This window comes from Nelumbo nucifera, chromosome 2, assembly GCF_055504915.1.
Source record: "Nelumbo nucifera cultivar China Antique chromosome 2, China Antique-T2T, whole genome shotgun sequence".
Lineage (NCBI taxonomy): Eukaryota > Viridiplantae > Streptophyta > Magnoliopsida > Proteales > Nelumbonaceae > Nelumbo > Nelumbo nucifera.
Window position 1 is genome coordinate 21462972 of NC_142650.1, and position 9106 is coordinate 21472077.

Here is a 9106-nt window from a genome sequence, read left to right on the forward strand (position 1 = left end):
CTTCGTTTTTTTTATTAATTGCTGAAACCCTCCCCTGAAGCTTCTGACCGCAGCTGAACAGCTGAAACCTCCCTGATGGTAATTGCAATAACCCCCAAAATTTTATAACACAATCCTATGTAAGAATCTTCTAATAAAAGCCATGAAATGTCCACGATACCCATTCAGTTATTATTGAGGCTAGTTTATATGTAAAAAACACAAATAAACTATATGAATAACAAAAAAAAGAGATAATTTAAAGTTGCATCTTTAATTTGGAGTGTTTATATGAAGGTCAAATTTGGAAAACAAATCAATTTCATAAAGAAAATTGAAAGGGCTTGGAACTATGATTCATATGACGACAAAATTTGGAAAATAAACACTTTTGTCAAAAGTCTCTATAGGTATTTTAGGCATATTAAAGGGGTGATTGTAATTATCAAACTTTATGAGAGGTTTCAACAACAACTAGAAACTTCATGGAGGTTTTAGCAATTTACCCTTTATTTTTCACTTTGGCTCAAGAGAGCTCGGATGGGTACCTCCACAAAGGGTGCCCCACATTCACATCCATGGTGCATTTAGAACATCTCCCCCTCATGGAAATCTATTTTCTCTCCTTTTATCACATATTTAGAGCTACTTTTGGGTTCATGCAAATGGTTTGGTTTATGATTCTATTATTTTTGGTTCTTCCACTCATCCATCTAAATGGATGAATTTATATCACATTCATTTTTTTACATGTTATTTCTAACTCGTTATACAAGGCTAAAACTAAAATGCAACATGTGCCTAAAATTTATATGATCCCTTTGTTAAATAAAGATAAAATCAATGTTTTAAAAGGCTAAAGGCAGAGGTGTGGCAATTATGTCTCATATGGGCGAGACATAAGCCTCAAGGCATTTTGAGGTATAAGCCTCATAAAATTAGGATCTTACATGGCATGTATGATATATTAGACATGGATTCATGGTTCAAAGTATCCATACACCCCGTTATGTTGAAAGGGATGCATTGAGTATCAACACTTTGAACCATGCATACCTTTTTATTTAGTTTATTCAATTGTACAATGTTAGTTTTATATTATTTAATTATTGATTTTTTTTTTAAATTACCTTAAAAAGGGGTACCAATACCCCAAAGATACATAATATAATTTGGGTTAGAATATTATCAAAGTAGTTTTTTACTTTTTTTTCCTATTTTCTTATTTTTCCTATATGAACAAACCCATGGAAATCAAACTTTTCAATTTAGGGATACGAACCAACATTGTTTTAAGAACAAGGCATTCCTACTTCATTTATTGCATTAATGTGTATTAATGAATAATGATCATCTATATGATGCATGTACTTTAGAAAAAATAGATTATTAAGTATGAGATAAATGGCCAAATGGGTAAGAATAAAGCAAGCTATTTTCTTACACATTTTATATGCATTTTTTGTTATTTGTATGTTTATTTATTTGCTCACTACACCAACATATATAAAACAACGCTTTTTTGTATAAATTTATGTTTGCCCCTTTACACCTTCATATTACACATTAACATGCTGAATAGTTAAGGCCTAAGCCTTGAACATTTTGAGGCCAAAGGCCTAAAGGCGTAAGCCTCAAACAACTAAAGGCCTAAGCCATGTTAGTGGGGTCTAAGGCTGTTGAGGTGAGGCCTTTTTTCCTATCCTTGCCTCATAGTATAGACCTTTTGGCATTGCCTCAAGAGCTTTTTAAAACAATGGATAAAATATATGGTTTAAATCTCTCTCTCTCTCTCTCTATATATATATATTATTCCCCTTTGATTTAGTGGGCAATACAACCGTAGTCCAATCTTCTGACTTTGTTGAGTTATAGCAAAATAAGGCACAAACTGAAGCAAAATAAATCAAAATTTGTAATTAAATCATTTGTACTCCTATACATCTGCATTACTGCAAATGAAAATGTATTAAAACAAACTAAACATCTCCTTAAATGTAGCAGGCCAGTTGATGTTGTCTAAAACGAACTGAATACGCAATAGATAAATCTTGCCAATTTGGATGAACTGAGGTGGAAAGACAGACTGATGCATCAAGCATAACTTGTAACCAAAGTGTAGTTAGAGGTCCCAAGGATTATGTTATCAAGGAAGGCACTCTGATACTCAAATTAGTAAGATATATGTAAAGGTTGATTGGGCTGGGCTATTAAAAACAGTCGGTCCAGGTTGATCAATAGATAAATCTTTTCCAATTTGGATGAACTGAGGTGGAAAGATGGACTTATGCATCAAGCATAACTTGCAATCAGAGTGTGGTTAGAGGTCCCGTGGATGAGGTTCTCAGGGAAGGCACTATGATGCTCAAGTTAGTAAGCTATATATAAAGGTTGGTTGGGTTGGGCTGTTGAAGATGAGTTGGTCTAAGTTGAGCAGGATTGAGGAAACAAGGAGACTAGATAGCAATAGATTGGAGAGAGTGTACCTTGAGGGAAGGTGCCTTTAAATAGTCGAATGTTGTAGCACACTTGAGCACATCCCTTGTGGGGCTTAAGGGATGAGACCTCCCACCGAGGTCTTCGAATGGCTCTGTGTTACTTAGAGGGAACACTTATTGGGGAAATAGTCAAATAGAGATCATGCATCACGCTTCCTTTCAAGGTTCTTGCTTGTTGGGTCATCCGTCAACTTTGGTGTGTGGTGTGCTGGTCCGTTGATGTGGTTCGAAGAGGTTAGTTAACTGCAAGACATGGCAACTTCAACCGATTGGGGTAAGACCCCAACAACAATATCATTGAAGCTCACAATAGCTATCATTAGAAGGTGTAATTTTGGAGTTCAAGTATGCTCCCAACAAAGCATGTTCCTACATGCTTCTAACATGATCTATAACCGCATGTCCCAAACATGTTTCATAGTAATTTTGGAAACGAGTTGGATCATGTTTGAGACGTGAAGTTGTAAATCATGTTGAAAGCATGATTTAACATGTTTTGTTGGGAGCATTTCCCAACTCCTAATATTAACATTATACTTCATTAATATATATTATTTTATTAAATATGTATTTAACCAGCTATTTTGTCGATCTAAAATCATTATATTAATTACCACGAGCAACCAATCTAGTTTGTCTATTTGCTCTACATTCAATACTGATTTAGGCTTATTAAGAAAAGGACCATGCTACTGTTGTGATTAATTAAATCTATATCTATACTATATATGAAAGTGAGGATGTAGAGCAGAAGTTTGTTTGGATTAAAACTACCTTTTATTTCTTTGTTTGAGAAAATATATAGAAGTCATTTTATTATAACTTTAATGACTACTAAAATGCCCATGTTTATGTATTTATTCCATCTATAATTGTAAGTGTTGAAAATATAACTTCAATTATTATTTTCCACCTCATTTAATTTCCTCTCATTAAGTCATATACTTTATTAGTTCTCATTTTCTCTTATTAAATCTTATATTTAAGTTATTTTCACTAATAAATGCTAATAATTAGATCTATGTTAATATTTTTAATGATATAAACCCATATATTTTAAAACTGACTAAAAAGCAAAATCATTATTTATCCAAGTGGTGGCTAAAAAATCAACCGTCCGAATCAAATTGATCAAACTATGAAGCCATAGTTAGGTAATAGATTTTTTAAAATATAAATAAATACACCAACTACAAAAATATAGAAAAAATTAGACACATTTATGATATTTTTATTAATAAAATTTAAAAATAAGTGTAATAAACAATAACTATTTTTATTGATAATGAAAATGAAATACAAAATCTAGACCTGACCAAAAATGAAATTATTTTGCTGTTTAGTAAAGATCAATAGTCCAACTTTTGGGTCAAATGTGTTAACCTTTAATTAATGTCATAAATAAATAATAAAAATTAATAAAATATAATAATATAAAAATGAAAAAATACATACATTTAAAAAAATCATTTAGGCACATGTATCGTATCATGTATTTATAATATCAAACAAAAAAGTAAGTGTGACATGTCAAATTTATTTTTACACATAAAAATAAAAAAAAAATAAAATATTGAACACATCTATAATTTTATATTTACAATGCTATTAAATATATTGTATGAATAAGAATGTAAATTGAACTATTACTTTTCACCTCATTTAATTCCCTCTATTTAAATCTTACATTTTTTTTTTGATAAATGAACAAAAAAAAAGATAAACCAAATAAATAAAACATCACAAAAAGAAGAGTCTAGCAAAGCAGTTAGGCTTATCAATGATATTTGAAACTTCACAGCTCCATCTGATTATCACATATTTGAATGATGTGTTTATGTAATCATATTTGAACTTTGCAATCTACATTTGATTAGTAATAAAAAACAAAAAATACATAAAGTTTATAGAAATTTTTTGATATATTATTGCTATCATTATTATTATATATAGAATTGCTACATTCAAAGCACGTGCATACTTACTAGTAACAAGAAAATGACATTTTGTTCTTTTTGCCATTCTTAATAAAGTTTCATTAAATTGTCTTAAACACCACTTGACTTGTGGGTGCTAAAATATTAATTCACAATGTGAAAGGTCCATTATTAAACCAAAACTCTATGCTCCTTTCTCATCATAAATCCATTTTACAATGTGAATGCTTTTATTTTCACTTGTTTTTTAAATTGCATCCAATAATAAGGAAGAGATGGTTAAGTTTAAAACTGTCATCCCTGTTAAGAGATACAAGAGCTCAAATGTTACATTTGTTTTTCTAAGATACCATGATTTGGTAGAATTTGAGGAATTAATCCAAAAAAAAAATATGTGTATTTTTTCTATCTATTATTTCTTATTCTGTAAAGACCAAATGATTTGGGAGATGAAAGAGCTCAAATGTTACTTCTTATTATTGATGAAGATGTAAACAAGTTTGCACCTTCCATTGACATTTGTATAATAATTTATACTTCAAATCCCTTTTATGGGTTATGATAATTTGGTAGTTGTTATGCGAAGCATTATTTGGTGGAGCAAAATAGATGAAACACCATTAGATGGTATCATCAATTAATACCTTTAGTAAGGGTCCAAGTTTTCTTTAACATTATTGGAAGGCAAGATGCAAGAGAGTTATGGAGGGTACTAATCTCAACCCTCTCTCGGTTATCATTACAACCCACTCTCAAATTGATCATCATCTTATTCATTTGAAGGTGCAAAGAAACCAATCCACTCTGGCCAACTAGGGCATTCACTTCCATCGAACTATTCATTGGTGTACCACCACTCCTCCAATGTTAGGGCTGTTCAGAAGATATTGTAAACCAATTAAACTGGACCGATTCAACTCGAGATGGTTAGCTTCTAAAATGGTTCAGTTGGTCTCGATTTAAAAAATGACAAAACCTGATGTCCCGGTTCGGTTGTGGTTATGCTTTTTGTAACCCGATGTGAAATCGACCCTCATACGTATACATATTTGCCTTTTATAATTCATATATCTTATATAATTTTCATCTCTGTTACTTTTGATTGACGATCACTAATTTTTAATCATCTCCATCTATGATCTAACTAACAAAAGCTAAATATAGGGACTGACGCAAAAAAAGTAAGAAGTTTAATATATTCATATGAGTGAAAACCAAATAGACAACTATAGGTACAGGTCGGACCTATATAGGGATTGACTAACACTCAACTAGCCATCTACAACTCGTCAGAAATGTAGGGAGCATATAGGTACAAATTTAGGCTACAAGCATTAATTTCGATTTGGTTTAACTAAAACCGATTAAACCGATGTTAAATAAAATAAAATTTAAAAATGGTTTTCTATCTTTATCGGTCGATTTCGGTTTGCCTCAAATTCAACCGATTTTTTCGATTCGATTGACAAAATCAAGTGCTACTGAACCGAAGTGACCCGTGAACAGCCCTGTCCAATGTTGATGGGGCCAAGGGGAAGAATTCTTCTGGTGTGGGCATAGTCATTTGGCATCGTCAAGGGGAGTTTCTTTATGGACGTTATAGTAGAACTGGTTTGGACGAGCCAGAGAGGTTATTGAAGCAAAGGCAATATAATGAATTGATGCAATTGAAAAGGTGTTTCGGAAGATAAGAGAAATGGAATTAAATCTTCATTTGGGAATAGTGTAAATATAAAAATGTTCAATGGACGTACAAAAAAGCACAGTTCATGAAATTTGTATCTGCACTCTTCCCAAATAGAGCCTAAAAAAACCTGGATATCATTGCCCCCACCCCCAAAAAAAAGAACCCAGATATCATCTACGTCTAATTAAATTTCTACTTCAAAGAATCGCAGTTTGAAGAATGGGCTTTAATTAATCAATTATTATTCTTGACCCAAAAAGGGTTGTAGGTGTTGTGGCACTTCCCATACATTCAAACTGAAAATTAATTCTTATAATCACAAAATCCACTAGAATCAATTTCCTGAAAGCATGCCAAATGCAGCCTTATTGTGATATTAATTAAAAAATAATTCAGGTTGTTCAAACCCTAAACAAGCCCAATTAGAGCCTAATCTCATGTTTAAGACCTACTTCATTGCCTTGTCTTCCTCAATGGGCTTATTTTGTTTGAACTTAATGGACACTCTAAACCATCTTGGTGCAACATCTTCAATCTAGACTCTTAATTTTGAAAATTTCTCTAAACTCATAATTTTGTTTGAACTTATTGTGGTCATTTCTCCTATCAATGGTGTCACATCTTTGATTCAACTCCAACAGCTAAAGATTTGTTTGGTTTGGCACAGTTTAAGTAAAATGCATCAAAACAGAAAATGTCTCATAAATCAAGAAATTGGGCATAGGTAGAAAATGCATTGATTCATCTAATATATATTAAAGTAATGAAATCAGGCCAAAGTCTCTCCCAATCAGACATGTGGCCTATTTACATTCGGACACCTGTCTTTGCAAGAAGAGAGACCACTCACTTACAGACTAATAAAGCCCAAAGCCAACTACCATGTAGACACATGGCCATCTCTGATTTTATTTTCTCTTAACTTTCACATACCTGTGATACTATAACTCTTCATACCTGAGAAGTGGGAAGTTCCCACACTCAATCTCTTCCTAAAAAAAAGCATTAAAAGCATTAATAATTAATACAATGGTATTCGGGCATGTACCATTAAAAGCATTAATAATTACCAAAATACTGATATTTAAATTTTAACATACCATTAATAATTAATTATCAAGACCCATATCAGTTTTATTCTTCACATAATATTTTGTTACAGTTTAATTACTGTTAATTATTTATAATTAAATGCAATTTTCTGTTAATTAATAAATAATTACTCTTAACTGTTGTATGATGCACTGTTAAATGATATTGCTTTTTAATAAATATTGTTAATTATTTAAAATACTATAATTATTAAAAATAATAAATACATTTATGTAAATAAATGCTGTTAAATGTAAGTTATTACAGTTTATAATTAATTGCTGTTAATTATATTATTATGAATTAATAAATAATTTATTTTTAATGTATTTACATTAATTTATTTAAATACTGACAATAATTTCTTATAATAATTAATGCTACTTAATTAATTAATGCTAATTACTAACTATTAATTAACAGCGATTAATTATAAACTGTATTTACATAATGCTAATTACTAACTATTAATTAACAGCAATTAATTACTTACTGTTAATAATTAATTACTGATAATATTGGTACTTATTAATTCCAACCGATAATTAATAATGATAATTAATATTTCAAATTTATTCATTTAATATTTGTATTAATTCATAACATTTAAAACCGACCTACACCGGTTTATTAATTAATTAATTACGCTAATTATCATTTATTAATTACATTAACAATTAATTCACGTATTTAACTAAGTTAACTAATAATCAATTATTAATTAATAACTAAATAACTATTAGTTACATTACTTAATAAATAATCATCACTCATTAATAGTAATAACCAAAATTTCAATATTTATAAACATTTAAAATAAGTAATGATTATTGAATTTTTATTTTTATACTTATTTTCAGTAATAAATATTAATCATTATACTGAATAATTAAATATTATAATATTATAATACTGAATACTTGTTACAATAAGTCTGAATTTATAATATTACTGAAAGTATTATTATTTTCAGTAATAAAATATTATTAATTACTTAATTTAAAATATTATGTTAGTAATTATTTTCAGTATTTATAAAAATAATTACCTACAATAAGTCTGACATTTCACATTTTCACATTTTTTATAAATTAATGTAATTACTGTAAAAGTTAATTATTATGTTAGTAATTATTGTATATTTTTCAGGGAAAAAGTTAAAAACTGAATAATGATAACTAATTATTTTGAAACCTGAAATTTCAAAATAAGTATTGAAAATTACTGAAATTTGTTAATGGTTATTGAAATTACTTATTTTAATTATTCTCATGAGTAATTATTGTTTTCAAATTTTAACATTTTCATAAATTAATATAATTGATTAATTACCAATTAATAAAACCAGAATAGGTTGATTTTAAATATTGTTTTGAAATCTGAATTTATTGAAAATAAAAAATATTAATATCAAACAGCAAAAAATTAAAATAATTATTGTGAGAAATGGTTATAATAGTTTTGATAATTGGTGAAATTAGTAGCTTTAAATTCTGAAAATTCTGATGATAATTGGTTTTAAATATTGTCTTGAAATATTAAATTATTGAAAATAAAAATAAAAATACCAAAATATAAAAAATCAAAATAATTACTGAATATATTTATTATAACTAATATCAAAATCTAAAAATTCGATATACTTATTAAAAATTTGAATTACTGAAAATATTATTACTTTTCAATAATGGTTCTGAAAATATGTCTAAGCTTTCAGTAATAAGTCTTATAAGTCTGTAATATTATAAATATTGTTGAAATTTTATCCTTCAACAAATGATATAAGGGTTTACTTTTCCATTAAACCCCTTTGTCATCATATTCGATATTGGGATTTCTGCCACACTTAAAATGTAAAAAGCAAAAATATAATTGAAAAATGAAAAAGACCATTTTCCTCTAACTCACCATTC